The sequence below is a fragment of the Mustela nigripes genome, chromosome 5 (genome assembly GCF_022355385.1).
Source record: "Mustela nigripes isolate SB6536 chromosome 5, MUSNIG.SB6536, whole genome shotgun sequence".
Taxonomy (NCBI): Eukaryota; Metazoa; Chordata; class Mammalia; order Carnivora; family Mustelidae; genus Mustela; species Mustela nigripes.
The window spans coordinates 72,837,474-72,859,356 of NC_081561.1; positions in this window are offsets into that span (position 1 = coordinate 72,837,474).

A 21,883-nucleotide genomic window follows, 5' to 3' on the forward strand; every position below is an offset into this window, starting at 1 on the left:
CTCTTTAGTGTAATGTCTAGAAACAGACAGAATCAAGCAAAATGAAGAAATAGAGGATATATGGAATATATTCCTCTATTTCCATATGTGACAAGCCCACCGATAACATACTCAGTGGTACAAAGCTGAGTTTTTCATTAAAGATCAGGGAAAAAATAGAGATTCCACTTTCACCACTATTATACAGCATAGTATTAGAAGTCCTAGGCTGAAAATAGAAATAAAAGGCATCTAAACTGGGCAGGAGGAAGGAAAACTGTTTGTACTATGTGTACTATACTATTTGTAGATAGCATGGTTTTTTATACAGAAAACCCTAAAACCACACACACACACATCTGATAAAACTAATAAAATCAATAAACTCTAAAGTACTATGAAAAGTTATGCAGTTGTCATGTGTAAAAAGAGAAATGAAGCAAACAGGTCATGAATATCCTATTGAAATTGCAGATGTTCTGTGTCCAAACATTATGATAAGGAGTTGAAGGTAAACTAAGGACAAAGCCCCCAAACTTTGGAAAATGATGTACTATTTATTTCAACTGTTAAGTGACACCAGCTTTTCAAATACCACGTTCTTTTGGGGCTTATTCTGATGTTGTTTCTGAATCCTGCAATACCTGTTTTGGCAAACCCACTAATAAAGTAAAAAAAAAAAAAAATTGAATATAAAGAGGAATGCAAGGCAAGAAAAAATATTAAAGTTCAAAACATGTATTTGCCTGAGGGCAGGAAAGCTTAAATATGTAAATTCAAACCTGCTCTAAGGTTCAACTGTATTTTGTAACATCACAAATGGATAACTCTGATTTGCATCATGCATTTTCTTCTGTACTCTTAAGAAAGTAGCATAATTTAACAATGGATGATCAATCTTATCTAGGAAACAAAATAAATACATCATTTATTTATACTAAATCATCAGATCAAATACCAAGGGACTTTGTGAAGTCATTTAACCCCTCTCCTACTTTCTGGCAGAAAATGCCAGAGTGTACTCATAGTACAATAATTTATTTATTCACTGGTGTTTCCATTTCTACTTCAAAATAGTCCCACAAGTGTGCATTCCATTGTCTTCTGCTGTAACTTATATTCTGAGATCATTAAAAATGTAAGCTACTATCTTGATTATTTTTGTCTTCTTTGAGTTTACAATTGTGATTGTTAACAAATTGATACATTGGTGTAATAAAAGCTAAATTTGTTTTATCTCTTCACATAATTACCAATGACCTCGTTCCATTATAAAATTGTTTAATATTTAATATATTTAACATTTAATAGAAATATTAAATAATTATATAATATGTATATGGTATAGTTTTTATGCTTAAAGTTATACAGTATACAGTCAAATTAAAATGCCATCACTATAGGAATAAAGACAATAAGTCAATTGCTAAATATTCACATTTGAAATCAATTTGACAAGTAGTTCTGTAAATAAAAGATAATATTTAATATTTTGTGTAAGGTAGCCACATAACACTCTAAGAGGTACAAATATCTGTCACTGTCTCCAGATGGTGAGCTCCTTGAGGTTGAATCCTGTCTCATTCATTTTGGTTCTTTTTCTGCCTCACCATGCCTGGCACATAGCAGGTGCCATATGAATATATATTAAATGAATGAAGGAATCTTAGATGTTGTAGCCAACCTTACTTTACAACAGGCATTGCAATCAGAACTTAATTTTTTCTGAATGCCAATTTTCCCTGCATTTGATCTAAATCAAATGTGGCTATAGATTTTTCCCTTCTGACGCTGATTGCTCTAGGAATGAATATATGACCTGTTCCAGTCAGTAAGTTATGAAGGAGACTCCACAGAGATTCTTTGGGGGGAGATTTTCTTTCCTAATGAAAGAGATAGCCATATGGGCAGATTACAATTTGTTCCACTTGGTTCTTTCTTGAACTTGGGGAAATGACAGCTGAAAATGTGAACCTTGGGTGCCCGGGTGGCTCAGTTGGTTAATCAGCTGCCGGTGGCTCTGGTCATGATCCCTGAGTCCGGGGATTGAGTCCCCATAGAGCACTCCTTGCTCAGCAAGGAAACTGTTTCTCTTTCACCCTCTGCTGCTCTCCCTGTTCATGCTTGTTGACTCTCTCAAATAAATAAATAAAATTTTCTATTTAAAAAAAAAAAAAGAAAAGGAAATGTGAAACTTACACCTCTGGTGACCCCAGAAGGCAAGACCTCTCTGATACGCTGAGGATGACAGAGTAGCAAACAGATGGGCACTGGAGATAGTAAACGTAGGCGCTCCATGACCATTTCACCTTTCTGCACAAGCTGGGCCTTAGAAATGAATGGCAAAGAAACTAAGACTATATTGCTCCAGAGACATTTAGAGACTCACCTCCCTTAGAGTTATTTGCTCACATTTTAGGATAATAAAACTAAGGGACACCCTCCTCCCCTTCTCAGGGAGGGTGTGTTTCTCTCCTGTGGTGCAAACCCTCACTGTATGCCCAGGTGGCAGCAGCTCTCACTGTGTTGCCTTATAAGGAACTGGGACATGAGAAGCTCATGAAAGATGCTCTGAGTCAGCCGTGTGCTTTGTCATCTAGAACCTCCACATTTCCTGTAAAGATAAGTACGTCTATATAGACATAACACCCAATACTGGCTCTTCTAGACTATTGCTTATACACCATATTGGTATACCAATCTTGGAGTCTTTTCTGTGAGAGATTTAGATGCCTTCATATTAAAGACATTTGTGGACAGGTGTTCTGTTACTTCCAGTTAAAGTTATTCTAACAGAAACAGAATAAATCTACTTCTCACCCAGACTCATAGGGTAGGGTAGTTTTCTTAAACTCTTCCTGTAATTACTTTAAAAAGACTTCTACCTAATTTATCCTTTGTTGCATAGTTAGAAAATCCATAATATTCAACCAAATTGTACCCTGTTTATGCTGCCTTCGGCATAATGTTTACAAGTATAAGGTTTGTATTCAGATAGTTCCAAGTTTTCACTCCAATTCTAAAATTTATTGGCTGTAAGATATTAAATCTCTGTTCTAAGCTATAGTGCTACCATTCGCAAAGTGAGCAGAACAATACTTACATTGTAGGGTTTTAGGATGAAATGAGATAATTTACGTGAGGTGCTCACAGGAAGCTTGGCATAGAGTAAGACCTTAAAACAGATTATTTTAGTGAGTGAAGTAGAAATTACACCACCACTGTAATCACTGAGAACAATGCGTCAGTTTATAATTTAGTTGTGTTTTTCAAACTAAATGCTTAGCCCCCACCCCAATTGCTCCAACAAGTAGAGATTCTAAATTAATCCTTCAGGTATTAATTTTTACCAGTGGAAGTCTCAGTTACTGGTGGAAGTATGACATACAGCTTAGGTATACTGGGCCAAGGCAAAAGGCAAAGAATCACATGCATTAGGAAGTCTACTTAGTATTTCTAGTTCCTCTTCAGCACAATGCCCTTTAGCTATGTGTGGTAATCATCATGCTCCCATGAGGTCATTCTTTTTTTTTTTTTTTTTAAAGATTTTATTTATTTATTTGTCAGAGAGAGCGAGCAAGCACAGGCAGAGTGGAAGGCAGAGGCAGAGGGAGAAGCAGCAGGCTCCCTGTCGAGCAAGGCATCTAAATCTCTCACAGAAAAGACGCTGTGATCAATAACGGGACACTGGGATCATAACGGAGCCACCCAGCTGTCCCCCATGAGGTCATTCTTGTCATGTTTCTTCTTCTGGTACCTTTCTTATTTGACTTTGTTTCTAGACTTTTCAGTTTTCCTGTAATCTAATGGGGGGTACACTCTAGTTTGTAAATATACTTTCAAAATATAGTACAGAGAACTAAAACCAAGAATTCTTCTCTAGGCATCATCTACAGTGAAGATAATAAAACCTAATATTTTTCTTCATCTAAATATCATACTTTTGGAAATTTGCCTACGACTTTAGGCTCTCTTTCAACACTGTCTACCATTGGTTCATACTATGCTGCTTGTATATATGCCTTCTTTAAGACAAGATCCCATAATGCACTTCCGGTATAAAACTTACTTTTATTTTCATTACGATTAATCTTATTAGTCATTATTTCATCTTATTTAGATATCTTGTCATGGTTCTTTTTCAAAAACATATCTCTGATTACATAAATAATACTTATATAGTAGAAAATTTGTGAGAATGCAAATATAGTAAAGTATGAAAAAGGTTTTTTTTTTCCTCAGAATAGTGATGAAACACATATCGCTCTATACATCTTTCTGTTGTTGCTGTTTTTTTTTTTTAAGATTCTATTTATTTTTTGACAGAGAGAGAATGAGAGAGACAGTGAGAGAGGGAACACAAGCCAGGGGAGAGGCAGAGGGAGAAGTAGGCTTCCCAGAGAGCTGAGAGCCGGAGGTGGGCTTGACCACAGGACGCTGGGATCATGACCTGAGCTGAAGGCAGGCGCTTAAGGACTGAGCCACCAAGGGCCCCATTTTTCTGTGTTTTAATGCTCATATGTATATATGCAATTGACTTAAAAGATCATATAGTTTTATTAGTTTTTCCTTTTTTTAAAATTTTTTATTTCTTTTCAGTGTAACAGTATTCATTGTTTTTTGCACCACACCCAGTGCTCCAAGCAATCCATGCCCTCTCTAATACCCACCACCTGGTTCCCCCAACCTCCCACCCCCCGACCCTTCAAAACCCTCAGATTGTTTTTCAGAGTCCATAGTCTCTCATGGTTTACCTCCCCTTCCAATTTCCCCCAACTCCCTTCTCCTCTCTATCTCCTATGTCCTCCATGCTATTTGTTATGCTCCACAAATAAGTGAAACCATATGATAATTGACTCTCTCTGCTTGACTTATTTCACTCAGCATAATCTCCTCCAGTCCCGCCCATGTTGCTACAAAAGTTGGGTATTCATCCTTTCTGATGGAGGCATAATTCTCCATAGTGTATATGGGCCACATCTTCCTTATCCATTCGTCCGTTGAAGGGCATCTTGGTTCTTTCCACAGCTTGGCGACCATGGCCATTGTTGCTATACACATTGGGGTACAGATGGCCCTTCTTTTCACTACATCTGTATCTTTGGGGTAAATACCCAGTAGTGCAATTGCAAGGTTATAGGGAATCTCCATTTTTAATTTCTTGAGGAATGTCCACACTGTTTTCCAAAGTGGCTGCACCAACTTGCATTCCCACCAACAGTGCAAGAGGGTTCCCCTTTCTCCAGATCCTCTCCAACACATGTTGTTTCCTGTCTTGCTAATTTTGGCCATTCTAACTGGGGTAAGGTGGTATCTCAATGTGGTTTTAATTTGAATCTCCCTGATAGATAGTGTTGATGAACATTTTTTCATGTGTTTGATATCCATTTGTATGTCTTTATTAGAGAAGTGTCTGTTCATATCTTCTGCCCATTTTTTTATATGATTGTTTTGTGTGTGTTGACTTCGAGGAGTTCTTGATAGATCCTGGATATCAACCTTTTGTCTGTACTGTCATTTGCAAATATCTTCTCCCATTCCGTGGATTGCCTCTTTGTTTTGTTGACTGTTTCCTTTACTGTGCAGAAGCTTTTGATCTTGATGAAGTCCCAAAAGTTCATTTTCGCTTTTGTTTCCTTTGCTTTTGGAGACATATCTTGAAAGAAGTGACTGTGGCTGATATCGAAGAAGTTACTGCCTATTTTTTCCTCTAGGATTCTGATGGATTCCTGTCTCATGTTGAGGTGTTTTATCCATTTTGAGTTTATCTTAGTGTACAGTGTAAGAGAATGGTTGAGTTTCATTCTTCTACATATAGCTGTCCAGTTTTCCCAGCACCATTTATTGAAGAGACTTAGTTTTTCCTTTTAACGTAATTTTTAAAACATATTTTTGGTACTATGTATGGTTATGTTCCAGCTCTGTATTAAATAAACCTTGCGTTAAAGGCAAACCATCCTTAATTTATCAAGTTCAAAGTTAAGAAATGTTGAGAAAATAGAATCACATACAGTGACTGTAACACACAGTAGACTCCTTTATTCCAAGTTGATAACACTCTATTAATCAACGCTGTTCGAACACAGGTGTGCTTTTGCATAATTAAGCTATCTTTCAACATGCATATCTCCATCATGTCCACAAGAGAGGTTTTTTTTTTGTTGTTTTTCAATCACTTATTTGTTGATTAAATTGGTTTATCAAAAAGGAATTTAAGAAAAGTCTATGTATAATGAGAGGCATTGTACTCAGGTCCTCAAATACAAATTTATTTATTTATTATAAGATTTAATTTTATTTATTTGACAGAGAGTGAAAGAGAGAGATCACAAGTAGGTAGAGGGGCAGGCAGAAGAGAGAGGAGGAAAGAGGCTCCCCATCAAGCAGAGAGCCTGATGTGGGGCTCGATTCCAGGACCCTGAGACCATGACCTGAGTTAAAGGCAGAGGCTTAACCCACTGAGCTACCCAGATGCCCCATCAAATACAAATTTAATAAACAACATTCTATATCTTGCAATACTCACAGTCCACTGAGAAAGAGATATTTAAACAAGTATCTCTGTGGCATACTAAATTCTGAAGGTATAAAATATAAAGGTGTTAAGAGAAAAGAAAGCTGTTATTCCAAAAGGGAATCAAATTTCAGTCTGAGTTCTGGACATAACTTGGGAGCAAAGTAATGGCTGAGTAAACTATTTTAAACTATTATTATCTTGGATGACAACTGAAAGCAAAAAGAAAATGAAACATAAAATATAAAAACTCTATTGTAACCCTAACCGTAACCTTTGAAGAATAGTTGCCTAAAAAAATCAAATTTGGATCAAGTTGAGGACACTGAAATCTGAATGTACCTGACTATATCTGCAAATTGTGGTCAACAGAGAGAGGTTTCCAAAATCAAGTAACAAGCCCTAGTTTGCCAGACTAATGATGACTGACTTACAACGTCAAGATCTGGGCTAAAAAGAACATCTGAGCTCCTTTAGCTGGCCAGGCAGGACTGAAAAATAATAACAGGGATATACCATTTTTCAAAATATGGGCCTTTATTTACACAGGGTGAAGTCTACATGGGAGTCCAAGTTGCCTTTACAGCTGTTGATCACTATCAATGAAAGGGAAGTTTGTGCTAATTTATGCAGATTTCTACTAGGAATCTAGTAGACATTCTGGTACCCTGGAAATGAGATATACTTACACATCAGAATTTTTTAAAGGAGCTCTGAAATTAAACGATTACAACCAGGCTGACATGACTCTTTAATACCCACAGTTTTAGCAATGAAGAGTCTAAAAAAGAATTGCAGTCATTTAAACATAATCATCAAACAGCAGATAATACAGGAACCTTACAAAAGTATTTAAAAGAAAAAGAAAAATTAACTTTAAAAGCAGAGCAAAAGAGACACGAGGAAACTTCTGGGAGGCATAGAAAAGCTCTAAATCTTGTTTGTAGTGTTGGTGGCTTCAAGTGGGTACACATATGTTAAAGCCATTTCCTACTTGCACAGAGTGTTGAAGTCAGTCAGTAGTTTAGGGTCTTATTTTTGGAGCTTACAACCCTGGACATGTGTATACGGCTACATCTGTGTGTGGCTGTGGGGCTTAACCAAAGAAACATAACTAGTAGGAAATTCGCATATATATCATATACATCATATACATATGTAACATATATATATGCTATATATATGAATAGAATATGTACCATTCTCTACATTAAGTGATTTATTTACATTACATAATTCTCACTACGCTTAGTGAAAACTTACTTTTGAGGAAATTAACATGTATAGTGATGAAGTTACTTGCTCATGGCTACATAGCTAATAAAAAGATTTGGGATCTATACTCAGCCTCTATGATGTTAGCAAGTACCTCCTATACATGATACCCAATCACTCTGTAGCACTTAACAGCCACATTATAACTAGAAACAGTCTAAACTTGCTGAGGAAAGAAACAATGTAAGCCTTGTTCATATCTATTTTGTATTCTGACAAAAAAAGAAATACACAGTTATTATTTTCTCTGATGTTATAGTTGAGAACTCTTGTGTGGATTCATTCTTGGTTTTATCTCTAGAGGCCTAAGCTGTTTGGACATTCTTAAGAATAACCTTCGTCAAAAGATTTTCTAGATGCCTGGGAGTCATATATAATACATTTGTCACGTCTAGAGCTTTCACTACTTGGTCTTCCTTGCTAAAATATTTGTAGCTCAGCTGCAATTCCAAATGGACCCTTAGGCAAACAGAACCTGCTGAATGTCACCATAAATCTCACTACTTGGCACTGTTATGGGACTGGAGGATATGCCAAAACTGTTAAATGCGTTTTTTTTTGTTTGTTTGTTTGTTTGTTTTCTTTTCTTTTCTTTTCTTTTTTTTTTTTTTTGAAGAGACTATTTGGTCTTTGATCAATTGTTGTAGGAACAGAAGAGAAAATAATAATGGTGTTTAGAAAAGGAAAGCGTTGTAATCCTCTCCTTTGGGAAATGTGACCAGGCTTGCTGTGGGAAGGAAGGGTTTAGACTGGGGAACCCAGAAAAAAACAACCGCTTTTAACATGCAGTGTTTTCTGGCAGTGGTGACAGTAGACTGCGCTGCAGATGAAGTAGTCAAATTAAATCATCTCTCCTGTGACTGGACTAGATCAGGTAGGTGGCACAAATAGCAGACTTTTCTTAAGGACAAAGCACCTTGGTGTTTCAATAAGCAAGGAACCCAGCACTGAAAGACATGGGTTCAAACCTAGTTCTCCTGATTTAGCAGCCTTGTGATCTTGCAATGGAAGCATGGATGCTCTGAGCCTCATGTGGTCCTCCGAACAATGATAATAACTTCCCTACCTCACATGATCTCATGAGATGAGGTATGTGAGAACACAAGGCTGTAAATGACTGTATAAATTCTAATTATCAATATGCTTATGATGGGTTTCTATATGGAATGCTAATCCATTTCTAGATCTCTCCTAGTTCTAAAACACAAGACTTGGATGTTGGATTCCAGATCGGTATCTAAATTTACAAGCTGAAGGTCAGACTTTATTCTATAATTTACTTTTTCATCCTTTTTAAAATTTTACAAACTTGCATCAAATGACTGCATATTTCATAACTTATGAAAATAGCATTTAATGACAAAACTAGGGTTTTTTTTCCTATTCATTATTATAACAAATAAATTAGATCTTGCTAATAACCTTTGGATTCTGTATGAAGAAGGACACTGAGGACCAGGCAAACATCAGCTTTGTTGTATGATTAAAGCTCAATCATACATTGAAGATGACAAAAACTGACTTTCCTTTCTCAGAGAAATTCATGTATAATATCTGAGAATGAGTCACAGACAGATGCCTTGATGAAAACTTGGAGCTATTCACTCATTATTCAAAGACCTACTAATTGTTTCCTATGGAACAGGCCCTAGAAATTTCCTTGATTATTAAAAAATTGGTTTCATTGGTGGTCGCTAATAGATTTTACAATTAATTTTCCTTTCCTTCAGGAATTGTGAGGCTCTCAATCTGTGTGGAATCTGAACTACTTAGTTTTACCAAATTTAGTCTGTAAAACAGTACTACAAATCAAAGTTCTGTACCTTTAGATCCCATATCTTGATCTGTTTCCAGTGGTAATAATGATAATGATGATAAATACCAATTATAGCTTTTAGAAACATATGAATTCTTGAAAATATGTGGAATCATGTTGTGTAAATTATGAAATTCAGTTTATGATTCTATTTATACTGAGATTGTGTACCTCTTCTCTGAAGATAGGAAAAGATAAGCCACAAATATTCTGGGAAATGTAGTTGATTGCACTACACCTGTCAGGCCCTCTCTCCCAGGGGGTGTTTCGCATGACCAGTTGCATGCACGGGTTAGATGTGGCAGATACTGAGGAAATAGTGTCTGCCAGAAACTCCTTCATACTAAGAGTGCAGCAAAAAACCCATTGAAATGGTTTCGAAGTTTATGGGAATTATATTTTGGAGGATATAGTAGACAGACAATAAACTAATTCCAACAACTTGCTCAGGTTTCAATTTTTTAGGAAAATCAGCCAGTTTTTTTTGGGGGGGGCAGTTATTACATGAACATTAATGATATGCAAACATCTTTTTTTTTTTTCCCCTGCCTGGAAATTTCTCAGTGGCTATATAATTTTGAAAGCTTTTGTCTATTTATCTTTTCTCTTTTATTCTCTGTTTTCTTTGTTTCTTTCCCATAAGAAAGAAATTTCTTTTATTTTCCATAACACCTAGAAGATATTAGCTATCTCTGAAGTAGGGAGAGGACAAAGAACTTGCTCAAGTCAACACAAACATATCGATGTCCCCATATCTTAGCTGGTGCTCTAATGTCAGGTGGGTGCAAACCTAACAGGGCGGCCAGAGATCTGTGTGGTGGAAAGTAGAAGAGAACTTTTTTCTCCCACATGGGGAAGCTTCAGTGCACCACTGTCTTGTGGTTCCATGTGCGCCTGCTAATGTCTTCACAAAGTACAGTTAATAAGCGAGTCAGCACCTGAACAAACAGACCTCTAGTAAGAAAAATGAAATGAAACAAAGAAACAACAACAAAAAAAAAACCACAGTAAAATCAGTGAATACATTTAAAGGAAAGAAGTAACACAATTTTTGAATTATAGGAACACCGAGACACTGATAACCCGGTGCTTTAACTATAGAATGTTTTCTGAGATACCTCTGTGCAATCCTGGTGAATACAGAAAATCAGACTGGCTCCATTAGTAAACTGGTGATAGTCTAGGAGAAATCAGTGCTTCCTTTGTTTTGTGGCCTTGGTGAACACTCAGGAGGCAGACTGGAAAAAAAAAAAAAGTCAACACCAGATGGCTCCTAACAGAGATGTTCCTAATCATTGAATTGTCTCAAGGAGAAACCCAAGGAGAAACACTCTTGAAGGAGATTGTCACTGAGATTCCAACACCCCATCTGTTCTCTGAGTCTTATGTATATGACATAAGCTTCATGACTTCAATTATAATGTCTGGAACCTAGAAATCTATAGTCCAGCTCAGCATCTTGGTTTTATCACAATCAAATTTAAGGCCGTGCCTTGCAAACTACACACACACACACACACACACACACACACACACACACAGTATATATGTATAAGGTGTGTGCATTCTACATTACATATGGAAGAGGAGAGCAAATGAAGCAGTTTGTATGCATGAAAATTTGAAATACTGGTTTATGGGTGATAGTTGTAGTGTTATCCCCGCAACAAGATCACTTCTTAATATAAGAAAACCCTGAGTCAGGCAGATCTGTAGCAGCAAACAATAATGGCTTTTTAGCAGTTTACTGTGCTGCTTCAGGGTACTTCTGTCTAAAAGTGACCTGGAAAATTTGAAGATAAGTAATAACATATATTTGGTTCAAACTTCAGGAATGCCTATTTATATTCAGTCCCCAAATTCAAAATGTCACTAAGAAGCACTCAAAATATGCAATAAGAACTAAAACTATTTAATTTAACCTCATCCTGTGGTATAATATCACATGTCTGCATGAGTTGGTTTGGTGGACTTACTAGAGCATGGCCAAAAATACACCGAGCAATTCTTGTCCAGTTTTAGTGGATGGTGGCTCAAGCATACTATAAAGTAGTAGTGTCCTCAGTAACATGAGGAACTGCAACCTTTTTAATGAATTAACCTTGGCTGCAATAATGAAAATAAATCTGAGCTTCACTAATTATTTCCTCTTCCAGTGCTAAGTTAAAGATTTACATGCATTTTTAAATTTAGTCCCAACAATAACCCCATACAATGGCTTTTGTTGCTATCCACATGTTTAGATGAGGAAATTGAGGATGAAATCAAGCATCTTACTTTTAGCTACACAGCTGGCAAGTGGTGTAATACAGCTCCTGAACAAATGCCCTAGCCATTGCCAAACTGCTGTATCAGTTAGCATACTGATCATCTCAAATGCTAGTCAATTCATTCAAGTGTATTTAATCCCATTATTTTTAAATGTTAGATATTAATTTTTAAAAAAGGAACTTTGAATCAGAGTTATGTCTTATCTTTAATGTACATCCACTTTCCCACTGTTCGTGTGACTATAGAGCAACAGACAGCAGAATTTCTTTGTGGAATTTTTTTTCTTTTTTAATTTTGGAATGAAGGATTTAGTGGTGTTTTCATTCAAGAAAACTTTATTGAGTGCCTATTCTGTGTATGGAAATATGAGATACAAATATGAACTAGATACATCAGCCCTGCAGAAACTTTCCATCCAATATTGGAGCCAACATAAACACAAAACAGTTTAGAAAGCAGGTATAAGAGAGAAGTACCAATAAAATGCCATAGGGTTTTAGAAGATGAAGAAATTCCTTTCACAGAAGGGATTTAGAGATCAGCTGATGAGGAAAGAAGACATTTGAATTAAGATTAATGGTGGGTCAGATTTAGAGAGACAACGACAGGGAGTGCTTTTTTTTTTAAATTTTTTCTTTTTTTAAGATTTTATTTTATTCTTTTTTATTTGACAGAGAAAATGTGAGAGAGGGAACACAAGTGGAGGGAGAGGGAGAGGGAGAGGGAGAAGCAGGCTTTCCTCTGAGCTGGGAGCCTGATATGGGACTCCATCCCAGGACCCTGGGATCATGACCTGAGCCGAAGGCAGCGCCTAACGACTGAGCCACCCAGGCGTCCAGGGAGTGCCTTTCTATGCAACAGCAACATATGAAAAAATATAGAGGCTGGAAGATATGACTGTTTATGGGTTTATCAATATTACCAATAGTCATCACTCATGAGTACTTCTGTGATACAGACCATGCTGTTCACTATATACATTCATTGCTCCTAAACTACACGATAACCTTGTATGATAAATATTAAGGATGTGGAATTAGAGTTTAGGTTGCTTTAGAGACTTCCCCCTAATAGTATTATTCAGCATTAGTCTGGATTCCAACCCAGCTCTGATTGGTTTGTTATATTACACTGTTTCCACAAATTACAAAAAAGCAATTTCATTATTTTGGATAGAATAGTTGAACAGGAATAATGAAACAAAATTTTGAAAAGGTACATTAGATCCAGGAAATAATAGCAAGTATTTAGATGCTAAGAATTGCTGGAAGCTCATTTGACACTCTAAGAAGTAGATATTGTTATGACTATTACAACAATCCCATTTCCAGTTGAGAATTCTGAAACATGGAGAGAGTAAATAAATTTTCCAAGGTTTCAGAGCTAGGATTCGAACCCAGGACTTTAGAATCAACCTTTTGGCTCTTACCTAAGATTAGCTGCCTCTTCAATGTTGGAGGATTGAAAATGTTGAAAAGCTGAGTAAGGAATAGGATTGCCTTTCAAAATAATAAGAAGCCCATAAAGACGTTTGACCAGAAAGGTAACAAAACCAAAGTTTATGCTTAAGATAAGTTAATCTATTATCTCTCTCTATATATAAAGTGATTGAATATTGAATTAGAAAGGAGTTTTACATGAAAATAAATTAATTTGAGGGACTATTATATATATATACACACACATATATAAATAAAATAATTTTTATATTATATAATATATATTTATATATTTAATATGATTCATATATATTTATGTGAATATATGTACACACATATATATATATGCCCATGATCTATATTATATGTATGCATCTATGTATCTGTCTAGAAAAAGACTTTACCCAAATAGGATCCAGGGAAAAACCATATCCACTATTATTGCTGTTTCTACATTGCAGTATTAGTCACCTAGAAAAAACTAGATACCACAAATAAGTCAGAATAATGTAAAAACCTAGAATTCACTGTGAGGCAGAATCATATTCAGTAACAATATAACAAATACATGTGGATGCCTAGATGGCTCAGTTGGTTGAGCATGTGTGTTCTGCTCAGGTCATGATCCCAGAGTCCTGGGATCAAGCCCCACATCAGGCCTACTGACCAGCAGGGAGCCTGCTTCTCCCTCTCCCTCTGCCTGTTGCTTTCCCTGCTTGTGCACACATACACTCTCTCTCGGTCAAATAAATAAATAAAATCTTAAAAAAAAAACAAACCCAAACAAATATATGCTATTTGATTTAAGAGGACATGAAGTATATTAGAAATAAGACCAGAATTTCCAGTGACCCAGAAACTGAGAATTTTTAAAAGATAATGTAACTACCCAGAAGGCCACACAAAACATGAGATGACGTCTGAGGACCAAAGAAGAAAACCCCTTCTACTTCATGGCAGGGAAACCATGACATGACCCAAGAGATGAAGGTCACTGCTGTTACTCTCTAGATGCCTTTTTACCTATTTCATATTCATGCAGTGATGACTTAAATTTATTAACATTACAATTTTACAATCACTGTAAACTCGAGGAATATACAGTGGTGTAAAAAACAAAACTGGCAAAATATCTTAGAAGAAAATGCAATAGAAGAATATACTCATTAATCATTTCTGTTCCACAAATGAAGTTAACTAGAATGAAACAATCATCCTTCAAGAACTCTTAAAAATTCTGATGCATTTATCTTGGGTTTATGAATATGATACAGAAATAACCCAGAGAACAGAATGCTAAGTACTAAGAATGACCACAAAAGGTGCTGGGCTTTGTGCTGATACATCTGAGTACTTTATTCCCTCTAATCTCTTTCTTTCCATGCAATAACTGCACTCTAATTCACCATTCAACATGCAGAGCAGAAGTGATGAAAAAGTAGACTCTGCATGCCTTATGTTCTACTGACCCAGTTGGAAATAATCTTTTGTTGAAATTTCTAAACAGACAAAAATAAATGAATTGAAAAATGGCAAGAGGAAAAAACAAAACAAAACAAAGGTGGGACTGAATTACACAATCCAGAATGCAGTTATATACAGAACACAAGCCGTGAAATCCATGTTCCTGTTAAGGATAGTTACCAAATTTAATTACAAGCTTTTCAAAAGTCAGTGTGATGAGAGAAATACTACCCGCTATGCAATGCACAGTGATGAAAAGATAAAAACTATCCTATTGCTTCAGAGAATTATAACCATCACTTATAAAATGTCCAGAGAAATTTCTCACAGGAATTGTCATACAAAAGGTATTGGATAGACTAACACAAAAACCTTAACATCATCTTTATAAGTGGAATATATATTACAAAATCTCCTTTTCACATTTCAAGTCAAGGAATGTAGAAATGCTATTAAGTGAGGCCTTTTATTAGCCTGCATCAAAGATATTTAGTATACTAGAAGCCACTTGGAACATTTACCAAGAAAGCAAATATAAGGTTATTGTGAAACATGTAACCTTTAAAACCCTGAAATCTTGCAGCTGAGACAGATGTCAAAGCTCTGTGATGACTGCAGAAAGGCCAACACAGGGCACTTGATTTTTTTTTTTTTTTATGAAAACACAATTTCATAACAGTGACAATCACTGTTGGTGAAATGTCTTTTTTTGTCTTCTTCAGCAGTGACATAACTTAGTGTGTCAAATTTAGGGACGCAAAAGAAATTTTTTTAGCACAGCATGGTTTACTACTTTATTGCTATATAGTAAAATGAAATAAAGGAACAGACTGTCTAGTATTTTAATCATACGGCCTGCTTGGTTCCAAGTGCTCTTTTTGCTTATTAGCTGTCCTCTCTCTCTTTTCTTTCCCCCCTCCTCTCTCCCTCCCTTCTCTTCTTCCTCCCTCTCTTGCTCCCTTCTTCCCTTCTTTCCTTCCTTCTTCCCGTGTCACATCATTCAATTAACATGATTTGAATGTTTTGCGTGTTTCAAGTAAGTCTTGAGAAAAGTAACTAATTAGAATAGCACGGGTTATAAGCTGAGAAAAATTGCATTTTGTAAAAGGAAGGAAAGTGGGATTTTCTAGCTTTTTCTGGGACCATCAAGAAGACATGACAGATGCATCTTCAGAGATAAATAATGGCTCACCAGAATAATCAGATGGAAACAGGATGTGATAACTCAAGAGGTTTGAAAGAACACATGATGTACTGGAAACTGCAAGTATTTTCAGTGTCTGGAGAACAAGAGGCATATGTGTAATTGCAAATGATGAAACATCATTTACATATTATTGACCTTCAAATTTAGTTTGTTAATAATGGGGGGTGATTAAAATGCTTAAAGCAGGGTATTGACATAATAATATTTCTGTTTTTGATGGTGGGAAAGTGTAGGGCAATTGGAGGGATCAAATCTGGAGGGAGAAAATTCAGATAACAAGCAAACATAGAAATGGCATGTGATGGAATAGAAGGAGCTTGGGTGTTAAAACAGATGCTTAATTATAAATCTAGCAGATAAAAATAATAACTAAGGTTGCTATGGCACTTCAGAAATTATAAAATATTTTACATATATCATTTAATTAAGTTATTCGACTACATTTAAGAGGTTCTCAGCATCTATGGAATGTGTTATGATCTAGCTATTACCTTCAATATACTATAAAATTCTATGTTCCAGCCAGACAATATCCTCTAGGAGAATTTTTTATTTCTTTATAATTCAACCAGGAAAGGATATTAGCTTTGTTCTCTTGGACAAGAATAAAAATATCAATCTGATGAATAAAAATTAATGTATTGATTTCTTTTTTTTTAAGATTTTATTTTATTATTTATATGACAGAGAGAGATCACAAGTAGGCAGAGAGGCAGGCAGAGAGAGAGAGAGGAGGAAACAGGCTCCCTGCTGAGCAGAGAGCCCGATGCGGGACTCGATCCCAGGACCCTGAGATCATGACCTGAGCCGAAGGCAGCGGCTTAACCCACTGAGCCACCCAGGCGCCCCTATTGATTTCTTTTTAATATAGAGTATAAATATGTGAGAAATAATAAATGTAGAGTTTAGCCTTTTTAATAAGATACTTGAAGATCTTTGTATCTTCCCTAGAACCTTAATTAACTTTTAAAAATAAGTACATCCTTAAAAGCCTGGTATATAAGGATAGGAATTATACAAGGGAAGATAATTTAGGCCAGAAGTTTCCTTAGTGAGCAAAGAAACAAAATCAGGAAGAAATTGTATATTTCAATTATTTTATGCTGTTATATGAAAATAATCTGCTAACTCTATCTTTAAAATAGAGACTCACCCACCACTGGACTAAAATATGTGTTTTCTTGTGACTTTATTTTCATGTAAATTAAGATTTGTTTTTTCATGTGACTTGAATAGGTTTTAGAATATATAATTTGTGGGAAAAGATTTTAAGGATTTGAAGTTAAAATGAGGGTCTCCAATGACCCTTAAATTTTAGAACTGATCTATTTATTCAGTGAAGAGTGACTTGTTGTTAAAGAACAAAAGATATGGATTTCTGGTTCCAGCCAAGATGAAGAAGCCCACTGCTCCCAATTGTAATTTAAGAAAAAAAAAAAAAAAAGAAGTTCTGAGAATTTGGGAAAGTGAGGAATAGCACGCAGATTAGGGCAAGAAGGCAAAACTTGAAGAAAACCCATATAGCAAGCAGTTTGGTGTTTTTATATTTTTCCACTTTTTGAAAATCCCTTTGCTTTGATGCAAGAGCAGTCAAGCTGAGGAATTGTTTAGCAGGTGCACACAGAAAACTCCAAGAGAAATTTATTTTCTGGCTGAAGGTCTCGGGTATAAAGGGCTACTGTGAACTAGAGAATGTGGGGGAGAGTTCTTGTTTTTTTTCTCCATTTTCTTTTGCAGCCCTGCTCTGAGGTCAAGCTCACTTGTGGGACAATAGTGCTGTGTTGTTGTGGTAAAGATGTGGGCAAAGCCCTGAAGAAAACCCTTTCCTCCCAAAGAAGAAACTTGGAAAAGTGACCCCTGTTGTGCAGAACATGAGGGAACCCACATTAATTATTTTCTTTTTCACTCATTGCTCCACTCCAAAGGCTGACTCATGTGTACACAATTGCCTTACAAAGTGGGAGGGCTGAGAAAAACTTGTATTTCTGGCCATTGAACCAAGCAAGGAGGCCTCTCCCTAGGAGCCAGAGAGTGTGAGGGTAATTGTGTATGAACTGATACAAGTCTTGGGCTCACTTCCAGGCTGTGTATGTATAGAACACACCAAGGAATCACAATACAAAATCTGGAAATTAACTAAAACGTAACTCAAAGAATTGAGTTGCAAGATAAGATCCAAATAGCATAGTGAAGGTTTGAAGACTGATCTGACACTGGAAGCACTGCCCTTAGAAAGTGCAACAAAATTGGGGGTCTATATATCACTGGGCTGATTGCCTGCTAAACAAACAGATGATCTATGTTTTACAGATGTTTCAATGGGACCCAAAGCCCCATTAGTACATCATTCAAAATGTTTAGGATAAAGTTTCTCGATAGACACAAAAGTATGAAAATATGATCACTCCTCAAAAGAAAAGTCAATCAAAATACACTAACCTCAAAATAAGCAAATGTTCAAATGATTAAATATACTTCAAAGCAGCTATTATTACTATGCTCCAGGTTGTAGAAAACTATAAAAAAGAAACCAGTGGGAATTTTAGAGTTGAAAAAAAATCAGAAATAAAAAGTTTACTAGCTAGGTTCAATGGCAGAATAGAGATGAATGAGAAAAAAGTCAGTGACCTTGAAAATGGAGCAATAGAATTTATCAAATTTGAAGACTAGAAAGAAAAAAAAGAAAAAAAGAAAAGAGCTTCAGGGGCCTGTGGGAAATAGTAAAATGTTTAACATTTGTGTCATTTACTTCTCTCAAGGACAAGATAAAGAAGTGGATGCAGAAAATATATTTGAAGAAACAATAGCTAGAGGTACCCTGAATCTGGTAAAAAATATATATATATATATACTTACAGATTCAAGAAGCTTAGTGAATATAAAATAGAATAAACTCAAAACTATATCCATATACATGATAATCCAACTCCTGAAAATTAAAATGAAAAAAAAATTTTTGCAGCCAGAGGAAAATAACACATTATGTATCAAGGAGCATCATATAGAATTGATAGGCATTTTTAATTAGAAGCCATGAAAATCAAAATATAGTAAAAATAAAATAGAGTGCTGGCAAACAAAATTTTCAATCTGTATCCTATATCTATTGAAAATATCCTTCAGAAATAAAAGAGAAATAAACTTATTCTTAGATTAAGGAAAACTAAGCAAGTCTGTCATCGATATACTTTCTTTAAAAGAAATACTGTAGGAAATTTTTGCTATGATGGGAAATATTCCCAGAGGGAATTTGAAACTTTAGAAATAAAGAAAGAGTAAAAGGATTGTTAAATATCTGGGTAAATGTAATGGGGAATTTTTCCTCTCTTGAATTTGTAGACATGTCAATGACTGTTGAAAACAAAACTTAACAGCATTATCTAGGGTCATTTATAAGAATATAGATGTAATACATAAAATAAGTATAACATAAATGAAGGAGTGTAAAGGGAGGAATGACATTCAATAAAAAACAGGTATAGAATTTGCACCCCAGTAGCTATTGATGTGTAAGAATAAATTGGGATTAGTGCAATTTTAAATTTAGCCACTTATGATGGGTGTTAAGGAGGGTACTTGTGATAAGCACTGAGTATCATATCATGTGATGAACCACTAAATTCTACACTTGAAACCAATTTCACCATATATGTTAACTAACTAGAATATAAATTAAAACTTGAAATAAAAAATGGAAGCCAAAAAACACATAAATAAATGCAACCAATTAAATTCTGCAGAATATCTACATGTCTCTGGAGGGACATGGATGCTAAGCCGCCAAAATTTCACTTTTGATTAGGCTTATACTCACTGGTTATGTGGACATTTTATATTTTTGGCTATAAACCAAATGTCTTTATATTTGAAAGCATAGCAACTGCATAACTGATTGTAATTATTCCTAATCCACGATATTTTTAAATAGCCTCTGTGTGAATAATTATTCTCTCATTGTCATTTCTTATTTTTATGCTCTTGCTGTCTCTTTTTTTTCCCCTTTGATAAGTCACTATTGGTTTGTCTCTAATGATTTGTTAAGTAGCATTTTGATGTACTTATTAGTTCTGTTTTCTATTTGATTTCTGCTTTTAACTTTGTTTCCTTTGTTCTGCTTCCTTTTGTTGTTCTTTTTCTACAGTTTTGAATTCAAATTTAAAAGATTATTTTAAATCTTTCATTTTTAATTGATAGAAATGTTTGAGGACTAGAACATTTCTTTGATCATTGCTTTGCTATATCCCACAAATAGTCTTTTTCTTTTTTAAATCATTTTGGGACTGAAATATTCTAGTTTATATTTTTCTGTAGTTAAACTTTTTCAAAGAATATCTGTTAATTTAGGAAGAGCCTTTCTAAATATTTTTGTTGTTAATTTGTAGTTTTCTTGTACCATGATTAGAGAACGCTGTTACTATTTTTGCTTCATGATTTGTCAACTTAATATATAGACAGTTTTCTGAATATTCCAGGTACACCTCAAAATAAAAAGCATTCTTTATTTTTAGTGTAAAGTTTGATATGTATTCATAAGATCTTTATTATATTTATGTTTTCCACATTTCTTGGTATTATACCCTCTTTTCTTAATTGACCTTGCCTTAATTTGAGAGTTTCATGGATACCTGTCTAGTTCTTATGCTTCCTGAATTTCTGCTTTATGAAGGTGACTGCTATGTTACTTTATACATATGTATTCATAACAAACATGACTTTACTGCAAATTATCAAGTGTCTGACTCTGCCTTTTTTAATAATTTTAGTCCTGAATTCTGCTTTTCCTCCTGGGGACATTCTAAAGGATTACTATTCTATCTTTCTTGTTATTTAACTGGTATATCTCCTCATCTCTATTTTCAACCCTTTTGTATCACTTTGTTTTAGGTCTGCCTCATATAATCAGAATTGAGTTCAGGTTTACTTTGTGAGCCAATCTGAAAATGTTTCTTTGACTAGTAAGTTATAACTGTATATATTTATTGATACAGTAACAGCTAGTTTTAATTCTCATATTGTTATATTTACTGCATTACTTTATATTTAGTGTTATTTTTTCTATATGGTCTTTTACTATTTGATTTTTAAATTTATGTTTTTGTTAAGTAGGAATATTTACAGTGTTTATTCTACTGTCATTATTTTAAATATGGTTAAAATGCACTTATTTTCTTGTTTCCTTACTGTTTGAATTGTAAACTTTATATTGTTAGACATCTATCTATGTGCAATAATCAAAGTCATTTTCCTATTTTTTTCTTCTCTGTTTTTCTCCTGGTGAATTATATTATTTTTCACCAGAAATAATATTATTTATATTATATTATAATATAAATATATATAAATAAATAATATAATATGTTATATAAAATATATTATATAAAATTATATATATAATATAATATATGATATATGTATTATATATATTTTATATTATATAATATAAAGTATATATTATATATAATATATAATATTAAATATATAATTATATAATATATAACATTATATATTATATTACATATAATATAATATATTATATAAAATATATAATATGTTATTATAAATAAATAATATAATATGTTATATTATGTTATAATATAAATAATATTATATTATTTTTCCATCACAACACGTAACATTATATACTATTCTTCCACCTATGCTCTATTTTTGTTTTAGCTGTAGTTCTACCTTTAAATATATTCAAGGCTTACAATAACATTTTTGCTTAATTTTTTGCCATCAGTTCTTGGTCAAATAGAGCTTATCCATTCAGAAATCAAGAGTACTGTATTTCCTAAGTTAACTATTTCTTTCATAGTCTTTATTCCTCAAATACAGTTTTTCTACCTGTAAAAGTTTTCCCTTGTGCTATTTTCCTGGGGTTTCCTTTAAATGATATTATTTTCTTACCATGTTGT